The sequence below is a fragment of the Oryx dammah genome, unplaced genomic scaffold (assembly GCF_014754425.2).
Source record: "Oryx dammah isolate SB20612 unplaced genomic scaffold, SCBI_Odam_1.1 HiC_scaffold_28, whole genome shotgun sequence".
In the NCBI taxonomy this organism is placed as follows: Eukaryota; Metazoa; Chordata; class Mammalia; order Artiodactyla; family Bovidae; genus Oryx; species Oryx dammah.
The window spans coordinates 47,369,204-47,396,227 of NW_024070212.1; the positions used below are offsets into that span (position 1 = coordinate 47,369,204).

The following is a 27,024-nucleotide window of genomic DNA, read 5'->3' on the forward strand; positions in this document are numbered from 1 at the left end:
CATCAGTATGGAGCCCTGATCCAGCAGGATAGACGCCCTTATAAGAAGTGGGAGACACCACTGGAGAAGGTGTACACAGGGAAAAGGCCATGTGAAGACACAGCTGGAAGGTGGCCATCTGTCAGTCAAGGCCTCAGGAGAAACCAAACCTGCTGGCACCTTGATCTTGGACTTCAAACCTCTGGAGCTGTGAGTAAACCAGTTTCAGTTGGCTAAGCCACCTAGTCTGCGGCAGTTTGTTACATCAGCCTGAGCAAACTAATACAGCAAAAATGAACAACAGTGAGGAGCTTCTGGGGACAAATTCTCTCTCAGTCTCCTTCTGCTCCAAGCTTGCCTGGGCCCAGAGAGGAGGTGGGGAGCTGACACAGGCAGCTGAAACCTCACTGGGTATTTTCAAGTTACTCAGTGCCATGCTGAAACAAACAGGTAAAAAGACATAAGTAATGATGAAAGTTGTAGAAAGCCATGAACAATTTATCGTTTTCTGTGGCTTATCTGTTTGTACGTACTTTGTCTCCTTGGTGGTTTTACAAGAACAAATATTTGTCTCAGAAAACTCATTTCTTGAAAACTCGGAACAAATCTAAACTATTTGGGGCTTCAGATTATCTGTCAAGGATGAATTTCATTGGAAGAATCTGTAGATGGATGTCAGCAAAAACAGCAGAGAAAAGACCTCTGGAATAATCTTTTCTATAAAGCAATTAGAACAGTGGCAAAAAAATTGTCAGAATCAACTTTTTTCAGAACTCTGGAAATTAATCAAAGACTTGTGGCAAACTGAGAAGAGTTTATTCAAGAAACAAGGCTGAATTTCAGAAAGAGCAGCAAGTTGTGTGACATTCAACTTGCTGTGTTTCTCCTCCCCAACTCAACAGTAGCTTTGATAATCAACAGCCCACAAGTACAGTGAAAATCAGCAGCCTGGCAACCATAGGAGGAGGCAGAATGGGGCTGGAACCCCTTCAAAGCCCTGTTCCCAGGTGATTGTTATTATTTGATCTATCTGGTGGTTCTTGGGAGACCCACTCACAAAGTTGTCTTTATTTAAATTGACTTGAAGTTTTACTCACTGTGAAAAATCCTTTGCCCAGAGGCATTAGTTGAAAACAGTACAGCTGCCTAAGGTGGCAAATAATATTTGGGTCAAACAGTAGGCCAGCCAAAAATCTTAGAAGAAACAGCTGGGGAATGAGATGTCTATGCTGCTGCTGCTGCTGCTGCTAAGTCACTTCAATCGTGTCCGACTCTGTGCGACCCCATAGACAGCAGCCCACCAGGCTCCCCCGTCCCTGGGATTCCCCAGGCAAGAGCACTGGAGTGGGCTGCCATTTCCTTCCCCGATGCATGAAAGTGAAAAGTGAAAGTGAAGTCGCTCAGTCGTGTCCGACTCTTTGGGACCCCATGGACGGCAGCCCACCAGGCTCCCCCGTCCCTGGGATTCCCCAGGCAAGAGCACTGGAGTGGGCTGCCATCGCCTTCTCCGAGATCTCTGCAGAGAGCCTTGAAAACCTTGGACATGTTCCTGGGAATCTAGAGTGCCACATGCATGTCCAGGGGTATGCACATGCTCAGGAAAGACCCAAGAAGGAGCAGGCTGACCCTGAGGCTCTACACAAGCAGGAAGCTAAGGCTGAGACCGAGCTGGAATCTGCCTGTCTGAATGGCAAAGGTGTTTCCCAGAGACTCGCAGAGTTCCTCAGCAAAGACTGTGAGGCTTACCAGTCCCAAGCATTTACTCAGGTTTCTGGGGCTTCCCTGGTGGCTCGGGGTACAGAATCTACATTCCAATGAGGGAGACACGGGTTCGATTCCTGACCTGAGAAGATCCCACATGCTGCAGAGAAACTAAGCCCTTATACAACTACTGAGCTTATGCAGGAGAGCTTGGGAGCCACAACTACCGAGACCAACGCTGCAGCTGCTGAAGCCCTCACGCCCTGGAGCCTGTGCTCCACAAGAGAAGCCTCTGCACCGAGAAGCCTGTGCACTGCAACAGGAGCGGCCCCACTCACCACAGCAAGAGAAAAGCAACACAGCAACGAAGACCCAGCGCGGCCAGAAATAAACGTGAAATAGCTAAATCAAATTATTTTTTAAAAACAGTCTTCTGTCCAATCATTAACCACAAAGCTAAATAAGCGGAGACTTTAATAGCCACACAAGACAAAATATACAGAACTAAACTACAGAATTAGCTCAGAAAACAGGTCATCACTAAACAAAGGACCAACAACACTAGATGCTGAGTGGAGAGGCATTGATCTCCAGAGTTACCATGTTATGTTTTTTAATGTACCATTTTCAACAACAACAAAAATATGAAACATTTAAAGAAACAAAAAAGTTTGGCCATACTCAGAGGAAAAAGCAGTCAATAGAAACTGTCTGTGTGGGCGCCCAGATGCTGGGCTTACTGAACAAAGGTTTTAAATTAGGTATTTGAAATATGTTCAAAGAATTTAGGAAAACTATGCCTAAAGAACTAGAGGAAAATGGCTTACCAAATAAAGAGATGAAAATTATTAAAAAGAACCAAGTAGAAACTCTGGAGTTAAGAAGTAGAGTACTGAAATGGAAAAAGTCACTAGAGGAGTTCCACAGCATATTAGAGCTGGCAACAGGAAAAAAATCAATGAACTCTGAGACAGGTCAGTTGACATTATCCAGTTTGAGGAAAAGAAAAAAACAAATGAAGAAAAATGAACAGAGTATCAGAGAGCTGAGGGACAATACAAGAATAGCAAAATATGCACAGTGGGAGTACCAGAAGAAGAGAGAAAGGATCAAAAAGAAAAATGAAGAAATAATGGCTGGAAACATCCCAAATTCGATGAAAAATACTAATCACCCAAGAAGCTGAAAACAACAACAAAAACAACTCCAAGTAGCATGAATTTAAAAAATGAACACAGATAATAATCAGATCATAATCTAAGAGAACACTTAAACCATAACGAAAGCTTAAGAGAAAGAAAGAATCTTGAAAGCAGCAAGAAAGTGGTTCATCATGTACAGAAGACTTTCAATAAGATTAAAAACTGATTTCTCATCAGAAGCCATGGAAACCAGAAGGCAGTGGGATGATGTATTCAAAATACTGAGAGAAAGACTGTCCATCAAGAATTCTAGGTCCAGCAAAACTACCTTTCAAAAATGGGAAAGAAAGCAAGATATTCCCGGATAAACAAAAACTGAAAAAGAAAATCTGTTACTAGCAAACCTGCCCTACAAAAAAATATTGAAAGGACTTTCAAGCTTAAGTGAAAGCTCTAGACGGTAACATGAATCCATATGGAGAAATAAAGAGCACCGGCAAAAGATAACTACATAATAAATATAAAAGGCAGCGTAAATGTGTGTTTTGTTTTTAATTCTTTTTTCCTTCTATTTGATTTGAAAGACAACCACATAAGATAACTATAAATCTGTGTTGACAGTCAAACAATGTAAGAAGATGTGATTTGTTTTACAACAACAGCAAAGGAGATGGGAGAGAATGGAGCTACAGTGGAGCAAAGTTTTTGTATACTTATTGTTAAGCTGTTATTAATTCAAAATAGACTTCCCAGGTGGCACTAGTAGTAAGGAATCCACCTGCCAATGCAAGAGACACAAGAGACTTGGCTTCAGTTGCTGGGTCTGGAAGATCCTCTGGAGGAGGAGATAGTCACTCACTCCAGTATTCTTGCCTGGGAAATCTCATGGACAGAGGAGCCTGGCAGGCTACAGTCCATGGGGTCACAAAGAGCTGGATAGGACAGTGACTGAAAATTCAAACTAGACTGTTATAAATTAAGATGATAATTGTAACTCCCGAGTCAACCATTAAGAAAACTTTGGGAAAATCTGTGGTACAGATGATTAAATCCAGCAGAGCCTCACTAGTACAAGCAAAACAGTGGTAAAACCAGTATGAATTGGTGAAATCTCTAAAGAAAGGAAATTCTTCATTGAGGACATCATTTTTATTAACTAATTAACCAATTAGTTTATCAATACACAGTAACTGGAAGAGCCTACAAGATGTTCTTTCATTCGCCTTAGACTGAGGGTCTGTTATGTGTCAGGCACTATTTGATGCTGTAGAATAGAAGCTTAGCTGAATCTGTCTTAATGAAGAGCTTCCCTCATGGACCCATAACTTCTAGCAAGGTGTCTATTTCTGTTATTTTAATTTCCTAATAACGCTGGTCTCCCTTGATAGTCTCCCTCATTAACCATCTTCACATCTAATCTAATCCATTTACTCACTCAGCACGTATGTGCTGAATTCCTGCTATGTGTCGTCTGTTAGCGATACAGTGGGGAACAAGGCAGGAGGCATCCTTGTCCTTCTGGCGTCAGGGAGCTTCCATGTCATGCGTCATGCTGTGTGATATATGGCAAGGGGTGAATGTGCTAGGAAGAAAATCCAAACCCAGGTATAGGGAGGGGATGCTTTTAGGTAAGGTGATAAGGAAAGAACAGAAACCTCAATAAAATGCAAAGATCTGGGGAAGGAGTGTTTCAGGAAGGGGAATAACTGTAAAAAGAGGGGGGCTACTGAAGCCTGAATGCTCTAGAGCCTGTGCTCTGCAACAAGAGAAGCCACCGCAATGAGAAGCCCGGGCCCCACAACTAAAGGATAGACCATGCTCGCCACAACCAGACGGAGAAGGCAATGGCACCCCACTCCTGTACTCTTGCCTGGAAAATCCCATGGACGGAGGAGCTTGGTGGGCTGCAGTCCATGGGGTCGCTGAGGGTCGGGCACGACTGAGCGACTTCACTTTGACTTTTCACTTTCCTGCATTGGAGAAGGAAATGGCAACCCACTCCAGTGTTCTTGCCTGGAGAATCCCAGGGCCGGGGGAGCCTGGTGGGCTACCGTCTATGGGGTCGCACAGAGTTGGACACAACTGAAGTGACTTAGCATAGCCACAACCAGAGAAAAGCCTGTGGAGCAATGAAGACCCAGCACAGCCAAATAAGTAAACAAATACATAAAATTAGTTTTTAAAAAACTGAGGCAGAAAGAGCGATACCTGTGAGGATTAGGAAGGTGGCCACCGTGAGTGGGGTCTCTTCTGTCAACATTCAGCCTGCCTTCTGCGCCTCCGACTACAATCCAGTCCTTAGCTGTGGCACTCACATCTGTTACTTCAAGAATCTTCTTATTCTTTTTGCCCCAAGTCTGTGTCCCACATAATTTATTCTACACTCCACTGCCAGAAACATTTTCCAGAACACTTTCATCTTGTCACCTCACAGTTAAGAGTTCCAATGGCCCCTACTGCGGCCAAGCCCCTCTGTTCCCCCACAGCATGTACTGGTTTCCGACCTTGTACCGGACACTCTTCTGGGCCCTGCACCTCCACCAGTGCAGCACCAAGACCAGCTTTCTACTCTCACAGGGCTTTCGTTCCTCAAGGACAAGACAGACACCAGACACATATCAAGATAACTTCAGGTAATAGTGTTGTTGTTAGTCACTCAGCCATGTCCAACTCTTTGTTACGCCATGGACCGTAGTCTGTCTGTGGAATTCTCCGGGCAAGAATGCTGGAGTGGGTAGCCATTCCCTTCTCCAAGGGATCTGCCTGGCCCAGGAACCGAACCCACGTCTTCCACATTGCAGGCAGATTTTTAACATCTGAGCCATCAGGGAAGCTCAAGGCAACAGTAAGTGCCAACAAGAAAACAGAGAAATTGTGACGGAGGGGATGACCCGAAGTGTTCTGAGGTGGTCTGGAGAATCTGGGGGTGGAATCTGTTCCAGGAGCGGGAACAACAGGTACCAAAGCCCTAACGTGGGGCCCTTCGGGGGCTGACCTCCTTGGGGAAGTGTCCATCCTTCTAGCTGAGTGCTTGTCAGAATGGTCAAGTGTGTCACCCTCCCGAAGACTACAAGACCAGAGCACAAGAACCCTTTCTAATTCTTACCAGACCACCTGGCATACTGTGGGTCACTGGTGACCTCCTGGGGAACTCAACTGAATCAAGCTCAGTGTCCTAATCCGGCAGGTGGGGTCACAGAGTGTTGAGCTCCAATCCAACCTTAACTCACATTCCTGAACCTTTTTAAGCTAGCATCCTCTCTGTCCTCCCCTCTCTGGGTAAAACTTGGCAAAGCTAACAAACTTTAAGAAATCAGTATTATATGAATATAAAATTTCAGAACACAAGTTATTCTTTGCCTCATTAGATAAATCTCCTCTCAAGAATGAAAAGGTTTTACCTGCTGGACTGATTTAGTCAACGCTTTGAAAAAGCATTTAAACTTTTGAAATTGATATTGACAATAGTGACTTGTGGAAAAAGCTTTATCTTGATGTAGCAGTTTTGTTTAAAGATGTTTGTTGAAAGGCTGTCATTGCTTTACTCATTGAATTAATATTAATAATTAATATTACCTTTGCGCCTCCCCTGGTGGCTCAGCGGTAAAGAGCCTGCATTGCTGGAAATATAATGAGATACAGGTTCCATCCCTGGGTCAGGAAGATCCCCTAGAGGGGGGCATGGCAACCCACTCCAGTATTCTTGCCTGGAGAATCCCATGGACAGGGGAGCAAGCTAGGGTTACAAAGAGTCGGACATGAGTGAAATGACTCAGTACACATGTAATATTACCCTGAAGCACTTCTGTGTGTTAGGTGTGGCACATATTCCTGGGTGTACAAGGGTGAGTAAAATATACACATTCTGTTGCCCTTATAGTTTACAATCTTGTCAGAGATACAGGTTAGGAAATAATAAAAGAGACAAATACATAATTTTGGCTTATGATACATTCTATAAAAGAAACAAACAGCATACAGGACAGAGAATAACAGGGAAAATTTTGCATAGAAATTTGTGGTCAGGGAACACCTTACCTTTAAACATTGACTCAGCTGTGCAAACAAAAGGGATGAATTTCACAAATTTTATTAGATTCTAAATAATTTGCTTAACACTGACAGGTAGTTTTCGATGTTTCAGTATACCTTTGTACATTCTTACAGAAAGGATGGATTAGCTGTGTCCTACAACCATTCACTACTCACCATGTGTTTATAGTATATTATCATTGTAAAGTAAGAATACTCACCAAGGGGGTGACACTCTGTTCTTTGTATCCCTGGAGCATATTCTCTACCAGTCATTTGAGCTGGATAGAGTGACAGTGTGTTTCCCAATGAGATCTATCCCTCTGAGGAGTTCTAAGCATGCAGATGGCTGTGGTCTCCTGGTGGTCAGGTCCCACAGCTACATAGCAGAAGCCCCGCAGGGCACACACTTCGCCTGGCTAGAACGTGGTGTCCACGAAACATCTGGGGGACGCTGGGGTTGAAGACCAGTGACTATGTCAGTCCCATGGCCACAGGCCTCATTCCACCCTCGACCAGAGACTTCACAGCCCTAGGCTGTGGGCCCTGTGAGGTCCACGGGAGAGCATAGACGAATTAGGGCCGATACTTCAGGACCTCACAGAGTTAGTACAGGAAGGCACTTATGAGTCCAGTCAAATGGTTTGTTCTGAAGCAGCTGCCCCAGTCTTCTCAGGAGCATGAGAAGCATGAAGCAGGCTTGGAGAGCTGTGTCTGTGCGTGCCCAGCACAGACAGAAATTATTGTGAATACCAACAACCAACAAACACACGTGGAGCATCCCTCCCTGCATTCCTGAAGGGGGTGTGGAAACACTAACAATGAGAAGGACAGTTAGAAAGTCACAGGACAGAATTTGTTTGGTGAGATCCCTGAGCTGGTTTTAAGCAATCTGAGGTGTTCTGAGCAGGAGCCCCCAGCAAAGAAACATGTCTAGGATCGTTGGACGACTATCAGTTAGTAGTTCATCAGATAAAACAAAAGTGTTTCTAGTCCAGGCCTGCAACAGGTGGAGAATGATAAGGATAGCAATCAGGGAGTCAAGGGGGAGACCCCTGTGTGAGGCCGAGTAACCCGGATGTGTGGCCTTTTCATTTCTCTTCAGATGAGTTTCCAGTGTGGGGAACACTTACTTAATCCTAAGACTACACTCAAATAAGAACCTTAGGTATAAATTAATCACTGTTATGAGAGCCAGTAATTCCCATAAGCATTTCTGACCAAGGATGGTTTCTTCCTTTTATTCATTCACCAATATTTGTTGAGCTCCTACTATGTGCCAGGTACTACTGCTGCTCTGTCATCAGTGCCTCCAAAGGTCAAAGAGACAGTCTCCGCCCTCACAGAGTTCACATCCTAGTGGAGTCGGTGGGGGAGACAGAAAATAGACTAATAAATAAACAAGTGCTATAAAAAGCACTAAAGCAGGTAAGAAGGGGATGAGGGTGCAGGGTGATGCCAAGGGGGCCTCAGAAAAACCCTCTTTAAGGGATATTGCATAGAGGGATCAAGGAGGCCCTTCTGATAAGTGACATCTGTGTAGACAGTACAGAGTAAACTGTCTGGGAAGATGTAGGGAGAGGATTCCCACAGAACAGGAGAAGCAAGTGCAAACCCTGGGGCAAGGAGTGTTCTTGGCATGGTCGAGGAAAAGCAAGAAGCTGTGTGGCTGAGCAAATGAGGGAGAGGATGGTAGGGAATGAGATCAGAGATTTAGGCAGGGGTTGGACCATGTTAAGCCATGAAAAGATAGGAGCTGTGGAAATGTTTTGAGCAGAGAACTGATGGTATCTACTTCAGACTTTAAAGTAGTCACTCTGGCTGAGTGTACAAAACAGAGAGGAAGCAGGAATAGCCCAGGGAGGACACAAGGGAGTTAGATCATTCACAGGTTGTTAACATGAGATTTCCCAGCCATACCAGAAAGCCTTGGTGAAGGTGAGTTAAGAATGAGTCACATTTCAAAATTATAGAATTTCAGTTAATCAGAAAGTCTGTGAATGCCATAGTCTTATATAGTAGCCACTAACCACATGTATATATTGACAACCTGAAGTGCAACTAGTCTGAATTGAGACGTTCTGTGAGTGTAAATTACACTGAGTTTCAAAGACTTGGTGCCCAAAAAAAAGAAAGAAAAGAACAAGGAAAAAAAACAGAAACTAGAATGTGAGGCATTTCATTAAAATTTTTATACTACACTAATTAAAAGTTGAAATGATAATGTTTCTAATATACTGAGTTAAATAAAACATACTCTTTTCTCTCCTTAGAATTTTTATCACATAATAGCACATATGTCACACGTTAACCTTTTACTATATATTGTATTCCCAGGTGGCTCAGTGGTAGAGAATCCGCCTGCCAAGGCAGGAGAAGTGGGTTTGGCCCTTGAATTGGGAAGATCCCCCGGAGAAGGAAATGGCAACCTACCCCAGTATTCTTGCCTGGGAAATCCCATGGACAGAGGAGCCTGGTGGGCTACAGTCCATGGGGTTGCCAAAGAGTCAGACATGACTGAGTGACTAGATTACAACCACAACCCTGTTAGCCACACAGTTTAAATCCTTGATCTTGGATTGAAAGGAACATCATGAGTGCCAAGCTATTGGCAAGCTGCTCTGAGAATTTTCAAGTTTATCTTAACATGGGCATTCATAGAGCAAGCTGTAGACAAGTTTTGATAAAAAGAATAATGTGGCCTCTCTTCTCAAAGGACTTAATTTAGCAAAGTAATGACAAAGGAAAGTAATCTCATTTAAATTAGGACCACATTTTTCAAATGAAATCAAATGCTTCTATTACAGGCTCTTTCTCTTTTTCCTGCTACCTCTGACCCCTGCAAATCACATTCCTTATGGTGGAGTTCAGTCATTAACATATGTAAATATGACTTACTTTAGGGCTCCTGGAATCAAGACATTAGGGCTAAAGTTTATCCCCTCAACCAGGAGGAAGCAAATCCTTCTTAGACTTGGAAAAACCTGCTGTAGAAATTAACTTCACCTATTTCTTTTTACTTTTTAAAATGGAGCTACTAGGAAATTTAAAATTAAAATTTGTGGCTCACATTATATTTCTGTTGAACATCACTGGTATTATAAACTGACTTATACAAAGAAATCCTTTGTGATTTCAAGACTTGAACATTTTTCTAAAATGTGTTGTCCATTTTCTGGTTTTAGTAGGCAAACTTATGCAAAATATAGCTAATGTAATTAGACTTACTTTCATTAAGCAGCTGAGCGTGTCAGTGATTTTGCATCATCAAAACTTTGTTCTAAACATCTCTTAGTGTTCTGGTTCTCGTAAAGATGGTAAAATGGCTCTTCCGCACTGGCTTTGCCCTTGGAGGGGCCCCTGGCCTGGAGACCTGAGCTTCACACGTTCAGAACACAAACTTCAGAGGTTTCCTGGCTGAGCTCCTAAGGACAAATTTCTCAAGAGTTCATATGAGAACAGTGACTTCCCAAAAGGACAGGCTTTTCTGGGTCATTCTATCTGGCTTCTTGCTAATTAATTTTTTCACCTGCCAAAGGTATCACGGGTTGGGCCCCAAATCCAGGTGGGGCAATGCAAGCTATAGGGTGGATCCATTGTGCAGGGGCCAAGCTGTGCTAAAGATGAACAGCTTCACACATGCAAGGCTGCGGTGTGGCAACGGGGTGGGCGGACCTCACAGAGATGGCCACTAACATTAGCTCACCTCAGCTGTATGTCTCCCAGTCCCCCCTCAGCTTTCCAACATCTCACTTCCCAGGAATAATCGAGCTTTCGAGGAACAAGTTAAACTGTTCAGATCCTCTAAAGGTGGCCATACCCACTCAGAAAGCAACTTAATAAGAAAGGAATCATCAGGAATCAGAACATTTGGGTTAGACGATCCCTTCGCTCTGCTCTCTGTGTGAGAGATTGTTCAGGAGGCAAATCCATCAGTATTTGAAGTCTGCTTGGTAAGCAAAGACTATGAGTAGTAGAGATAAAAGGGTGTCCTAAACATTTGGAAAAGGGAGAGGGGTTAAATCATAACACCAAATCACCCAGGAGGTTGAAGAGCCATTTCTATTGCTAGCTTGGAATAAATATTCAAGAGATATTTATGGTCTGCATGCATGTCCAATCTAAGAGTCAGTGAGGCAGAATGATTCCTGGGGCAGAGCAAAACATGACTGAAGTATTAACATATTTTATGGAAGAATGAGTTAATCACCCACAGAAGCACAGAAAGGAGGGAGTTTCAGAAACAAGGTTTGGCTGTGCCTATTGGTATCATCCCAGGAGACTAGGGTGAATTTATTGGAGGTGGATTAGAGGTCAATGAGGACATAGAGGGCCCAACTGAGGAGAAGGACATATATGGCTGTCAGAGCCCAGATCATCCAATATCTGAGTCCTAGAACTATTAATATGTTACTAGGTTCTTAATCCAGGATCACTCAGCTGACAATTCGACTTCCTGCAGCTTTCCACTGTGACAGACTGTGCTAATGAGATTTATTTGATTATCTAGCCTGTCTAAGAGTTATATTTTTCTATCCTGGTTAGTTAATTGAATTTATAGTTAAAGATAGCAACATTTTTGAGCATAGAATTTATTCACACAGTGAAGCATTTAAATGAATTGTGCCTTCAAGTCCACGAGACTTACTCAAATGGTGGATTTAGTAAGTCCAGCTAGTGCCTCCTTCCTATTGAGAGCCCTGTGTGCTACTGAATTCCACTGCCTTCCAATGCAGTCTTCAACAGTGAGTACAAAGAATCACATTCCAGTCTGACTGAGATGGCCAACCTGGAATCTGTAAGTCCAATCAGCTGACCACAGCCCCACACTCTGGATAGCTGTGTGGACTATAGAGGTTGTTGTTCAGTCAGTCTCTCAATTGTACCCTACTCTTTGCAGCCCCACAGCCTGCAGCACACCAGGCTTCCCTGTCCTTCACCATCTCCCAGAGTTTGCTCAAACTCATGTGCATTGAATCAGTGATGCCATCCATCCATCTCGTCCTCTGTCGTCCCCTTCTTCTCCTGCCTTCATTCTTTCCCAGCATCAGGGTCTTTTCTAATGAGTCGGCTCTTAGCATGGAGTGGCTAAGTACTGGAGCTTCAGCTTCACCATCAGTCCTTCCAATGAATATTCAGGATTGATTTCCTTTAGGATTAACTGGTTGGATCTCCTTACTCTCAAGATGTTGAGAAGAGAAAGAAACTGAGCTGAATGTTTACTTCCCTGAAAACAGCTCTTGGAGGTTTTTCAAAGGTCAGTCTCTGTTATCAGCATTTTGATGTATGAAAATATAAAATCAGTGTTGTAGTTTATTCATGCCTGCTGTATAGTCAGGCCACTCAAGATGGGTGCTCTCTTGCTCTCTGTACATCCTCTGCTCAAACAGTGCCTGCTACACCTACACCATACTCACATGACTGACCTTCCTACATACTGGCCCCAGTATTGATTTTGAATCAATATTGATTCAAATATACTGATTATTTTTGAATCAGTGTTTCATATAACTTTTTCTCTTTTTAAAATGTTTTATTATTTTAATATTTATCTCATTTTATTTTTCCCTGGTGGCACAGATGATAAAGAATCCACCTGAAAGGCAGAAGACCCAGGTTTGATCCCTGGCTTGGGAAGGTCCCCTAGAGGAGGAAATGGCTGCCCACTTCAGTATTCTTGACTGGAAAATTCCATGAACAGAGGCAGACTACAGTCCACGGGGTTGCAAAGAGTCAGACATGACTGAGAACACATGTGTATTCATATTGGTTATGAAGGTAATGTCAGAGCTGAGAAACCAAAGAGGACACAGGAAAGAAATCTTGAGAGGAACAAAAGTGGACATTTCTACTTTCCCTGGGGATGGAGAGACAACAGGTGATATCCCAGGGTTAGGACTGTCTCACTGGTCCATGAAGGAGATGCAGCCAGCAGTGGGCACACAAACCAAAGCAGGGGCTGGGGATGGGTGGAAACACCTCAGCTTCTCCCTTCCTCTTGCCTACTCCCAATGACTGAATTTAGCAGTGAGGAGGCAAGGGAGCCTGGAAAATACATTTCCCTACTTTAAAGGGCTAGACAGAGAAGGGCCAATCTTGAATCTAACAGCAAATAGACACTATGCAAAAATCAGCAATGTAGTGGTAAGTAAGCCACAACTATAGCAATGGGTGGATGGGGATGGGGAAAAGAGAGACTGAAAGTTTATTGTAGCCAGTGATTAAAGAGAGGAGTTGGTGGCCCACAAGGACTTTCTTCTGTTTATCTTGAGCAAACGTGATTATCAAATATTTTAAAGGATTTTTGGGAAAGAGAGGGAGAGTGTCATTAGAATGAGCTAAAATCCAGGAAGCATAAACTAGTAGGAAGTATTAAAGAATAATGCATGCTTGGTTTGCAAAATAAAAGATTTAGAAGTAGCACTGAACTAACTTCTTATGGATACAACTCATTATGATAAAGGTGGTCTGGAAGGATGGAGATTAAAAACAGAGTGAGTTTCATCCTGACTGAGGAGGAACCCCAAACCAGGACAGAGTCAGCCCCAGCTTTGGAAGAGAGTGGAAGGCTATAAGTCTGGACCCCCATGTGTCTCACTCTAGGACTGCAGAGGGCAATCCCAGCTGATGTTTGCAAAGCTGTCTCATCCCTGGGGTGAGTGACCATCATTTAGTCACTCATTCCACATGGACTCCCTGTAGTGTACTGAGAACTATTCTAAGCAATGCCAAGAAGAAAGCAAACAAATAATAGGAACACCTCAACCCTTCATGGGAGCCAGAACAATATAGTCTATCCCACCGGGAGGAGGAGAGGGAGGGATGCTCCTGGCAAGGAGTGATTAGAAAGAACATTCAATCCCTACTTCCTGGGTTACTCCTAGTTCTGGTAGACACATTTATGGTAGTTAAACATGCACTAGGGACACATCTTTGTCATTAATAAAGATAATACTCCAAAGTCCAGTATTTCCCCCTGGGTCCTAGTTTATTCAGTTTAATTCAGCAAATGTTTGTTTGCATGCAAGCTAAGTCGCTTAAGTTGTGTCCAACTCTTTGCGACCCCATGGACTGTAGCCTGCCAGCCTCCTCTGTCCACGGGATCCTTCAGGCAAGAATACTGGAGTGGGTTTCCATGCCCTCCTCCAGGGAATCTGCCCCACCCACAGATCAAACCCACATTGCTTACATCACCTGCATTAGCACGTGGCTTCCTTACCACTAGCGCCATCTGGGAAGCCCAACAAACATTTCAGTTCAGTTCAGTTGCTCAGTTGTGTCCGACTCTTTGCGACCCCATGAATTGCAGCACGCCAGGCCTCCCTGTCAATCACCAACTCCTGGAGTTTACTCAAACTCATGTCCATCGAGTAACATTTATGGTGTATCAATTCTGTGCCCAGAACTAGAGATACAGAGACAAACATTTTCTTTAAAAGCATGGATCCTGCCCTCAGGAGCAAAATCCATCCAGTTTCAATCCAGAAATTGCTGCCAGAGACTTGAGTCCTCTGCAGTTTCTTGCAGAGGATAGGAAGTGACTTTGTGGTGGTGTAGTCAGGGCAGTGTGAAGCTGACCTGAGCCGGTTCTACAGCCCTCCAGTCACTCAATCTGAGGGCTGGTTCTCAAGAAGGGAAAGGTTTTTTGACTTAGCCTCCTAAAAAGAAGTTCAGTGCTCTTTTCAGCAGCACTATAGAAAAATTAGAGACATGGAGAAGATGAGCACGGCCCCTGAGGAAGAGTAACATACAAATTCAAATGAAGCATTTCATATTTTTCTAAATAGGTGGAGCACAGGGCTTTCCTGGTGGCTTAGAAGGTAGAGAAACTGCCTGCAATGCAGGAGACCCAGGTACAGTTCCTGGGTTAGGAAGATCCTTTGGAGAAGGGAATGGCCACCCACTCTAGTATTTTTGCCTGGAGAATCCCATGGACAGAGGAGCTCGGTGGGCTATATAGTCCTTGGGGTTGAAAAGAGTTGGACACATCTGAAGCGACTAACACACAGAGGATTTTTAGGGCAGTGAAATACTCTGCATGATGCCGTGATACTGGATGCATGTCATCACATTTGTCCAATCCCATAGAACGTGTGCCATCAGGAGAGCACCATAATGTGAACCAGGGACTATGGGTGACAACAATGTCACTGCAGGTTCACATATGGTAACAAATGTCCACTCTGGTCGGGGATGTTGATCACAGTGGAGGCTGTGCATGTAGGGACCAGCAAGGGGGTTGGGGGCTTGTGGGGAAATCTCTGTACCTTTGACTCAACTTTGCTGTGAACCTAAAATGGCTCTTTTAAAAAACAATCTTTTTTTTTTTTATGACTAAAAATAAATAAAAGAAGTTAAGGCAGCTGAATAAACTCCCTGGAACAGCCAGACAGAGTGAGGCAGGCCCCTGAGCCACTCTGCAGGGGCCTGAGGAAGTTCAAACAGTTCTACAGCGTGAGGACCACACAGGCCAGCTCTGCCTCCCCATCGGGCAGAGGGAAGGGGGTGGAGACTGGCATATCGTAGTCTAATTTCCTCCTCTTATACTAACGCTTTGCAAAAAAACCTAAGTAATTTAGCTTACTCCAGTATTATCATTTACTTTTTGATTTACTAATAAGTAGGGAGGAAAATATATCTGAACAAATTTCTTATATTGTAAATCTTTTTCTTCATAAAACAAGTCATGTCCAAACCTGGACATCCTTGGTATAGAATCTCATCTACTGGAACATCTATTTGCCTCGGAAAATTAAATTTGTAAGCATAATCAAGGCCGTAGATAGCCAGCCAAGTGTGTCTGCTTACTCAGTCATGGGATATTGAGTATCATGTAAATGGCAACTTGAGCAGAGCTTGCAATCTGTGTGTTCCAGAAAGGAGAAGCGGCCCTGGAGTCCTGCTGGGGTCTTCCCCACCCTCCACCCCTACTAGATCCGAAGCCTGGAGCTGAGTGGGTTCATCCAGGAAGCACCTCTCACCTACTCTAGCCCAGGGCAGACCTTCTCACCCACCTCACCCCTGGCTTCCTGCTGCCTCATTCTGAGTTAATTTGTCTAGAAAAAAAGTTAGCCTGCCGGATCTGTTCGTAAATAGCATTTCAATCATGACACTAATCTAAAGGTTTGTGTTCCTTTCAACATCTGAAGACATCAAACTTTGTCTAAACAGTATCGCTATTGTCATTGGCTGGAATGACTAAGTCAAAACATTGCACATTGATCCAAAAACTATTTGGGGATGAACTTGAGGGTTGGGTGAATTTTTGCTTTGTTTGATTTTTTTGGCTTGTTGGTTAAAGCAACTGGAGTTTAACAGATATGGGAGGGCAGGGTCAATTTCAGGGCCTGCTCTTCCTCCCTGGAATTAATTAAAAAGTTATATATCAAGGTTAATGCCTCAGCAAGCAGCTAGCGATGAACTTAGCTTTTAATAGAAGCTGAATCCACCCTTGGAGAGAATAGACAATACAAGGAAAAACAACAACAAAAAAGAACAGAAGGGCATCCAAACATTCCCTGCCTACCACGCACCAGGGGACGCAAATCAGGAAACAGCCTCTGGAATTTTATTTAAAACCCTACACTCTGTTTGTTTGTTTGAAAGGGCACTTTTCCCTAGTTTTCAAAGTCTGAGTTGTCATTTTAAAATATATTAATTTAAGAAAGCCAAGTGAGATTGAAAAAATAAGATAGCTCCCCACCAAGAACTGACGGACAGAGGAGCCTAGCAAGCTGCAGTCATGGGGTCACAAAGAGTTGGACACAGCTGAGCGCGTACACACACACACAGAACTGACCATTCCTCTCTTGAGCGCCTTCAGCACTTGTTCTAACCAGGTCTAGGACAGCATCTTTTGGGTTACAGAACATACATCTGTCTTCACCTCTCTAGGCCCCCTTGAGATGCAGCGGGGACATCTTGATCTTCCTGGTACGCCCCCAATAACTTGCCCTGAGCTGGCTCATAGTGGGTGCTGAGGGTGGGGTGCTAGCAGGCTGGGTCATGGTGAAGTATACATGCTCTGGAATCAAAGTACCTGCTTTGAACGCCAGCTCTGACACATCCCAGTGTGTGACCTTGAACAAGTTTCCTTAGCCTTGCGGAAGACTAAGCGGGGACAATTACAGTACCTGCTTCTCAGGAATTTCATGAGAAGTAAATTAGATAATCCCAGGTCACAGCAAGCACTCAATACATCCTTTGACTAAATCATGATGACCTAAACAGAAAAATTCATCAATGCTCACAAAACAATTAGTACTTATCTCTCTCTCTCTCTTTTTTTTTTTTTTTTTTACTACTTATCTCTGAAGTGTTTGGGAAAAGGGAAACCTACTCATTTCAACCAGTGCTTACTACAGATGGGAGTGATAGGAGGTGGATATCAGGAAAAAACACACCCCTTGTCCAGTAATATCAAGAAGGCTTTAAAGAATTGAGGTCTCAAGAGCTAATTCACAAGGCCTTAATTGAAGAGAGCTTGCTCAGGAGAGTCTTACAGGCAAGTGAGAGAATCCCTGAAAATCACTCTGTGCCTGGCTCTGTGAGCTGTCCCTCTCAGGTTCTGTCTTCCCGAAAGCTCTCCCGAGGCAGCACATCACTGCTGGACTTGGAGAGGGATGGACACCGAGGAGGTTCAGAGCCTGCTGTGCAGTCATTGGCCGCCCAGCCTTGCCCTGGGACATCGCCCACCCCATCTCCTATGTGTAATGTGCTCCACAAGTGTACCTGCCTACGTCATTCTGCCTGGGACCTGTATATTCATTGTCTGCCAACAGCACAGCTGGGTCTTAGTAACACTAGACACTGCTAAGCCTGTGGTAACCAGAATCATTGTGTGTGCCAGTGTGGAAATAAAATAAGCAGACTCACAGCAAATGGCTCCTAACATCTCAGTTAATTCTAGTGACAAAGAAATGGTGAGTCTGAATTTGATCTCAAATTCTCATAACCAGTTTATATCTGGAAACACTGGGTGTTTTGAACGCAGTCAGTTTAGAAGGTATGGTCACAGAAACTGAACTATAATCCTTAGAAAATAAATTTTAATTTTAAAAGTCGTTTAGAAATAGTAAATTTTATACAACCAATATATATCAGCCATGAATATAAGCTCTGGACCATATTCCCAAGTCTCTAAGATAACAAAAAATAGACTGTGAGGTTTGGACCACTGTGCCTTTTGTGCCTGTCTTACAGGTGGGAAAAAGTAAAATCCAGAGAAACCAAATGGCTTACATAGCTGCATCCATGTACACAGAACACATACATGGCTCCCTCTTACTGGAAGGAGCACGTGCCACTTTTCCATGACCACTTTTGATTTTAAGACTCAGCTAATTCACAAGGCCTCAAAATCCAGTCGGCTTTGCTCTTGGATTAACTGTACTATTTGAACTAAAGGCTTAACTTGTTCTTAATCTTCTTTTGGAAATGCTGACTTAGAAAATTAGTGCCCTGCACAACAGGTCCCAGGCACAGATGAAGCAAAGAGCCAGCACACACACTTTCCTAGCAACAGAGAGTGCTTGGATGGGAAATCTGGGGACCAGATTGTCAGGGTGCCTGTGTTAGAGCCAGCATACCAGGGTTAGAGATCAAAGCAAAGACAAGGATAGTGGAGGTTATCTGGGGAGTCACCAGATATGATACGATCAGAAAAGAACATTGTGGCCAGAGCCAAGACTTTAGTGATGGCAGCAGTTCACTTGAGTAACTCAGAGTGGGTGGAATTCTCTATGGAGGAGAACCACAGAGAGGGCGACTTTCACATGCCTGCTGTTATGGTTATCCATCACTGATGAAGGACGAGGGAGCCTAGAGTGCTGTAGTCCATGGGGTTGCAGAGCCGGACATGACTTAGAGGCTGAACAACAGCAACAATCACTGATGAGGCTGTGGAACCATCCATGCCCCACCCGGTTAACAAGCAGCTGGGAATCAGAATCTATGAGTACTGCCTGGTAAAACTGGAGTATGTCTCCAGTTATAGCATGACATTTCTACCCTATGTAGTTGGGTATGGAGGCAAAGTGACTTTCTCAGGTACAGGGATAAGGCACTCCTCTCCGTGTGGGTATTTGAGTGCAGCTGGTAAGAATTTGTGATTTGTGTTCATACAGTCAGCTCCAAACTCCTCCATTATCAAAAGAAAATCCTCTCCATCTGACCCCACAGCTCCCTGACATCACACACACTATCTCATTCAACTCCAGTTGCCCCTGTGGGGTTTTTCTCTCCTGGCTGCCCTTAATGATGATTGGAACCTTATTCCTAAGGGGTAATCACGTTTCTGATGAGAGGAAGGGAACCCAAGGTGATTTTTTTTCCCTAGGATCAGCCTCAGTTAGGGGTTCTCAGGCACCATCAACATTTTTCTAGGCAGCTTTAAAGGTGATGCAGAAGTGACATAGGCAGGGCACAAAGCTAGTGACTTCAATAAGCAAGGAAGGCCTGGACATCCAGACACTGGTGTCTCATGATCTGCTCCCAGAGGCAGGCTTGGAGATTGGTATGAAGCAACCTGGACTGCAGTTTGGGAAGTGACACCCCATGGAGGAGTCAGTTCCATGGTGGAGGCGGCCCCTGTACCCCATGGTGGGAATGGAGCCGCAGAAGCTCTCCAGGGCTCTCAAGAGGGATCATCAGATAGAGACATGTGGAAATACAGGTGACTCCAACAAGCTCCATCTCGAGCCTGGGTATTTGCATCATGATGACATAAATTTGTAAGTGAGAAAAGGCATATCGAAGGCAGATAAGTGGAGGTGATTGTGGATTAAACAAACACATCAGCTCCATTATGCCATAAGCAAAAAGTAGGTCAGAAGGACCCTCCTGACCCAAACTCTTAATTTATTCATCGTAATCATGATCTATGTTTCTCAATTGGCACCAGAAATGCTGAGGAACATTTAAATTTATGCTGTCAGGGCAAAATAAGCCATTTTAAGGTACAGTCTCTTTTTTTTACTGGTCTAGAGAGGAAAAAAAATCTGAATGTGGAAAAACATTAAGGACAAAGTGAGTTGGAAAGAAAGCAAAAGAAGCCCTTCATTCTCAAAGAAGGCTAGATTTTGGCTTGACTTTCTTTGGGAAATCCGCCTCCCTCCCCCAATTTTTTTTAAGCCTGGCACCTCAGAGAGGGTCAGCTTTCACAAGGTAGAAAATATTGAGGAAAAAGAAAAAAGGACTTGAATCCAAGAAGTGTTTTCCACAGAGCTTTCACAGGACGTGTGCACACTTTAGTGGTGTCCCTGGGGAGGGCAGCACATACCCCGCAGCTCAACGGCCGGTGTTCCAGCCCCAGCTCTGCCTCTTGTCAGCTGCACAACCATGGACACATTCCGAAACCTCTCTGGGCTTTGAGTTAACTTAAGTTATAAAATTCTACCGACCTCTTACAGGGTTGTTGTGAGGATTAAATAAGCTAATACCTAGAGGGTGCTAGAATGATATTTTACAGACATTTTTACTAGTTGCAAAAACAGAAATAGATTGCTGATAAGGGCCACTGAATATTCCCAAATACTCATTTGCTTCTCCACTGGCATCATGACATCACCTAAGAAGAAATAAAAGGCTAATTATAGAGGGAACAAAGTTAGTTTGCAGATTTCCTGGATTCTCAGAAAATGACATCATGTCAGAGCTATGTCTAGGGTGTTGTCCATTCATCTGGCAAATATTTGATAGGAGCGTCTAAGAGTTGGAGGTCCTGGCCTCCAGTAGGGGAGCAAGGCAGACACGTTCCCACCTGCATGATGCTTAGACCTGGGCAGAAGAGAACAGCATCCTCATAACCTCAATACAGGGCAGTGACAGTGCAAGTTAAGTATGGGATTCTGACCGCTGTCCAGATGGAAGGCTGTGTCTTGAACAGACCCAGCTCCCCGGGTGCCCAGCATAGGCCAGACACACAGTAGGTGCTCAATAAACATTCAAGGAACTAATGGATACGGCACTTCCTGTGCTGTATTGAATGTCTCATGTTGTCCTTTATTTCCTAATCTTCAGAGCAAATCTCCTTCATTTTTGTGACCCCAGCACCTAACATCATGTCTAGCATACAGGGTGGTGGTGGTGGTTTAATCACCAGGTCATGTCTGACTCTTGCGATCCCATGGCCCCTTGTCCATGGGATTTTCTGGGAAAGAATACTGGAGTGGGTAGCCATTTCTTTCTCCAGGGGATCTACCCAACCCAGGGATCAAACCAGGTCTCCGGCATTACAGGTGGATTCTTTACCAACTGAGTGCGCCACTAGGGAAGCCTCCTAACACATAGGGTATGGGGGGGATAAATGTTTGTTGAACTGATGTGAATGACGAATATGCCTAATGCGTCTCTCCCGCTGTTCAACTGTGGAGGCCTTTCTTGCTTTAATCCAGAAGTGAGAAACTTGACAAGATTGGTAGCCAAGTCATTCTCAGGAGCTGGATCTTTTCATACCATTAAAATTACACACCTGACTGGTTTCCTGTTCACTCTCAGCTGCCATGGCCTCTTCTTTCTTATGGAAACTCTCCTCCTTTAGGGTTAGGGTCCCACCTGTCCTCTTGCATTCCTCCGGAAACTTCTGTCTCCCCTTGCTCCCAGGTCATCAGCCTCCCCAGCAAAATAGCATGATCACCTCCCAGTCTCAGTCCTAAGCCTAGTGGTAGCCATGTCGCTGTCAGATCACTAACATTGTCAGCCTGCTCCCTCTAGAAGCACACCCACCCCTTGACCCCAGGAGTGGACACGCGGCCAGACTTGTACTCCTCTGGCAACAGTGCTTGGTCCAAGGAGGAAACATGTGCCTCAAGCAGGGACAAAGTCCTTCCCGGTCATAATGGCTGGACCCTGGTGTGATGAAGCTGAAAGGATGTCACCCTGGCAGCAGCCAGGTCCTACACATGGAGTCCCCCTGCAGAAACAAATGGAGACCCACTGACGAGTGGGAGATGGGAGACAGAACAGACAAGAGCTAGAGAGAGACACAGGCTTAGAGACTCTCGTTTCTGCTTCCGAGACTCATAAGCCTGTGCATTCCCCTGTAACATGAGCTAGGCGGAGCAGGGTGCTGCTGCTGGCCAAGCGGTTTGCGGTCACCATAGACCCTCCTTCAAGACCTTGTCCACTTTTACAGCTTTGACAAAACTCCTAAGCAAAATGGTTCCCAATTTCTATCCCTAACCTCAGTCTCTTCACAAGCCTGTACCCCATCTCCAACTCTCCATGCATGGCAGTTTTCCCACCTCCCAACTTCAACTTGTGTAAAGCTCTTCATTGCTGAGCCAACAACTTCCAGACTCTATCCTAACCTGTGGTGCCACATTTCTCCCCCCTAAGACCTTCCTCCTCTCTCTCCTTCATGCCCCCACGCACAATCAGGCACTGCAGTTTCTTCCTTCACACTGCCTACAGCTGCCCCTCCTTCCTAGTCTTCAGCCACCACTTGGGTTAGGGGCTTAGCTTCCTGACGTGGCCCCCTGGCCTAATTCTGCTGGCACAGAGTGACCAGGGGAGTAAGCGTCCTGAGGTTCTGTCTGCTGAATCAGGTCCAGGCTTCTTAGCAGAACCCACAAAGCGCCCATGAGCCATTGTCCTAGCTTCCAGCCACACTTTTCACCTACAGGATTTAGAACTGCGAGTCGCTAAAACATTGTAACTTAAAGGGTGATGGTTTAGGAAGGCAATCAGAACTAGCCAAACATTATAAACATGCTCCCAGTGTAGAAATAACTTGGCTAATTCAGGAATTACTTCCCAACTTGAAAGCTCTGTTTTGCCAGAGGAATTGATGGAAGAGGATGGAGCATTATTCATTAAAGTCAGCAAGAGATTGGATGCTGCTGCTGCTGCTACGTCCCTTCAGTCACGGGATTCTCCAGCCAAGAATACTGGAGTGGGTTGCCATTTCCTTCTCCAATGCACGCATGCATGCTAAGTCGCTTCAGTCGTATCCGACTCTGTGCGACCCCATGAACAGCAACCCACCAGGCTCCTCTGTCCACAGGATTCCCTAGGCAAGAATACTGGAGTGGGTTCCCATTTCCTTCTCCAAGAGATTGGATGAGGGATGGGCTAAAATTTTGAAGCATCTGTCACCTATACTATTTTCTAAAATGTCAGCAAATGAATTATTTTTTAAAAATGAATCTTCCTATGCAAATGCTTTTAAAATGGTTATTTCATTATTAAAAAAAATATTTCATCTGAGGTGGTTGTTTCAAATTTCTTTTTTGCATTTTTCATCTGAGGAAATCCACACCTAATTATTTTTTACTATTAGACTTACCTTTTCAATAGAATTGCCATTCTGGACTGCAATTCATTTTCTTCCACATAAACACTTTGAGAGTTCATCAATACACCCAACCTGATAAAGTATATGTACTTCATTCAAGCCCACAGCTAATTTTCTGAGTTAAAGACACCTGTTTGATGGACTGACTATGATATACCTAGAGATTTTTTTTTAATTTGCATGAAATGAAATTTGTTAATAAATAACATTATTAAGGTTTTTTATATCCAATCCAAAATGCTGACAGAAAACCATACAAAACCATTATACAGGAGTGATTTTATATATATATATATAACAGGAGAAAGGTTATTTTTGTTTTATACCCAAAGTCTAGCAGAGAACGCAGCATCAGGCATTTATTGACTGAGTAGACTTTCTACTCCTCAGGTTAGTGCATCTGTTACTGTGAGCCCAGGCACTCAAGACGGGAGGTCTCTTGCTCTTGGTACATCCTCTGCTTGATCAGCACCTGCTTGTGTGCATGCTAAGTCACTTCAGTCGTGCCCAACCTGCAACCCCATGGACTATAGCCCGCCAGGCTCCTCTGTCCATGGAATTCTCCAGGCAAGAATACTGGAGTGGGTTGCCATGCCCTCCTCCAGGGGATCTTCCTGACCCAGGCATCGATCCCGCCTCTCTTACCATCGTCTACATTGGCAGGTGGGTTCTTTACCACTAGCACCACCTGAGAAGCCCCCAGCACCTGCTTGACCACAGGACTATCCAGTCCTCCGAATTATAGGGCTTAATTAGTCCCTGGGAACCGATGAGGCAACCTGATGTCAATTTCCCCTGTAAATAGTCTCCTCCTCCTCCCACAGGAAATGCTGCCATTTCCTGCTCGCTGTTTGCCCAACATGGTGGGGTGTCTCTCCAGGACCCTTAGTGTAAGATTCCCCCATCCATTAAACCATTAATGTCTGTGTCACTGTCTCCCGGCTTTTTCATCAGTCTGCATCGCCAGGCTGGGCAACTGCAAGGCTTACAGGGTGCAGCCACACTGTCAGGTACAAGGAGTTATAGAAGAGAGGAATTAAGGGATGTTTCCATAAAATGATACTATATAAAAACTTCTAAATCATCTGTATTATATTAAGAAGAACATGTTAAAGGTTTAAAATTTTAAATGATTTTTTCTTACTAAAACAATATCTACTATTTACATTGATGATTTATGTTGTCAACAGGGTATGCAGAGAATGTATGATGAATATTTACTGTTTCTCAAAATGAAATATGGCAGGTAGTTTGATAAGCCTTAAGCTTATCAAGAGAGTTGTGTGCTGAAAAAATGATCTACTCCAGGGTTTGAACTGGAAGCTTTTTCTCTAAAATTATACTTTTCAGAATATTAGTGCTATGGGATAATGTATTTAGTAAAGTTGCTTGTAAGGTATCCTAGACAGCTAATGGATATATTTTTGAATGACCAGGATAATATATTCCATTGTATGGGCTGTCAACTATTTAATTTCTGTCTAAATGTTAACTGTTGGACTAGTATATATTTTCACGAAATGCAGAATCATGACTGTCCGGTTTTCCATGACTCACTACTCCCTGCCAGATGTTTTTCGGTTCTGCTGAGTCACATTTTTTTCTCCCAGAACTCTGTGTTCCCACTCCTATTCCCTTTGGTCTTTTTCCTATTTTGCCTTTTACCTGAATTTTGGGCAAAATGGTTTTATTGCTCTTTTTACTATTTCATATGAATAGAACAGTTTCCCACAAATTACTCTCAATTTCACCTTTTGTCATAAAGTTTAACCCATCCTTTTCCAGGGGAGAGATACATCTTGTGCAGTTTATTCAAAGGAGTTATTAAGCCTTTCTATGCAAGAAAAGCTATCCGATGACTGAAAATCTTCTGAATCACTCCAATATCAAATCTTTTAGGAAACTGAAAATGAAAACCAGTTCACAAATTTTGCATTCGCTTTCTGGTCTTCAGCTGCTTCTCCTGATTAGCTTTTCTGGCTGTAGCAAGGATTATTACTCATTAGTTAGATCGTTGGAGCTCACTGTAAAGTGATGCTTTACAACACATGGTTGATTTGTATTTTCTTACCAAGTTGAGTTCATATGGAATATTCACTTCAGGCCAGCAGACAGAAAAATTCCAATGACAAATTTCATCTCTAGAATGCCAGGGAAAATATCTGGCTGCATGCATGGTTTCAAAAAGTGTTTATTGATTCAAAACATATTAAAAGCCTACCATGTGATTAAAATTGTATGAGAAATGTAAAGAAGAAACCTAGTCCTTATTCCCCCAAGGAACTGTAATGGGAAAGACAGACAACAAACACAAGTCGAAATCAAGTAAAATATTTGATGAAATTAGGTTTGTGAAATCAGTGGGAAGTGCCATAAAAGTACAGAGGAAACACTGGAACATTACCCCAGCCACTCTCACACTCCTCATTGCCCACATTTCATCACTGGTTATGCAAAGGCAATGCAACCTCTTCTACATGACCTCACACAAGTGGGTTTGAAGGAGAAACCATCAGAATATTCCTGTTGGAGAACAATGAGGTCTCTAAACTGCAAATATATTATACACCAACTACAGAGCATTATTGGATGCCTATGGATGAATAAAATAAAGTGAGTCTTAGTTTACAACCTAATCTCACTTCCACGCTTTGAGAGAAGAAAGTGTGGTTGTGGAAAGAGAGCTCCTGGGGTCAGAGGGCAGATCTGCATTGTGAGATGACACAAGCAGGTTCACGGAGGACAGCTGAGCACGGGATGTTCGTCTGTGAATGCATGTCTGTGAGGTCCCCCGCCCAGGTCTGACATTCTCAAATCTCAAATAAGTGGATTGGTCAGGCTAGCCTGATTATCATTATAGCTTAGGAACTTTTCTAACTTCTGAATTTCCTAGGTGTTTCATATAGGAGGAAACTTTGGTAACTGCTGAGCTCGACTTTATTGAAGGGGATAAAAATATTGTTTTAATAATTTGTCTCTGTGCAAAAATTATCAACACTGAAAATTTCGGAATGTACTTTGTGTAGAGCAGCATTGGAAATCATTTGGCCACAGTCTGATCAACCAGGAAAAAAACTTTACTATGCAATGTTAATTTACCATAGCCAGTTTTCTTCCTCTTCTTCTTGAAAATGGTAAAAAAATTTTTTTAGCATTTTCTGAATCTTAGAAAATGTCATTCTATATTCACTCAAAAACCCATGCCAACACCCAACAAATTCCTCTTCCCTGCCTAATAACTTTAGTGAATATGCAAAATATATATTCATCTAATTTACCAACATTTATGGCAACTTTTGTATCACAATATAACATTGAACATAATTTTTCTTATTGAATTGCTGATCTTGACATTGTTTAAAGCCCTTCAAGATTTCAGGAGCGTCGATAGCTCCAAATACAATCCAAATTCAACTCCAAATACAGTGCAGACAGAGCAACAATTCCTTGCATCTTGTATGGCAGTGGTCCCCAACTTTTTAGGGACCAGGGGATGATTTTGTGGAGGACAATTTTCCACTGATTGGGGTAGGGGACTCAAGCACACTACATTTACTGTGCATTTTATTTCTATTATTATTACATCAGCTCCACCTCAGATCGCCAGGCATTTGACCCAGAGGTTGGGGACCGCTGTTGTTAAGGCATTAGGTTGAAGTGCAACATTTTCTCCCAGCTGTTTTCAACTCAGGTGGCTAAAGATCTGTTAGGGAAAATGCCTGAGGCCAAAGACTGCAAAAAGGAGACTTGCACGGCTTGGTTTTGCAAATATAAGCTTTGTGGGTTTTAGAGTTGGAAGAGAGCTCAAAGAGGAAACCAGCAAGTGCAGCTTTCAGTTTCTAGGAAGGAAGGACTCTGCTAAACCTGGACGTGCTA

General features: G+C 43.6%; 1 non-coding gene across 1 annotated transcript; it reads left to right on the top strand.

The window, feature by feature from the left end:
* Window positions 1-14,528: 14,528 nt before the first annotated feature.
* On the top strand, window positions 14,529-14,633 carry LOC120857109. The gene has a single exon (XR_005719587.1). It is a non-coding gene; the product is annotated as a U6 spliceosomal RNA (small nuclear RNA).
* The last annotated feature ends 12,391 nt before the right edge of the window (window positions 14,634-27,024 follow it).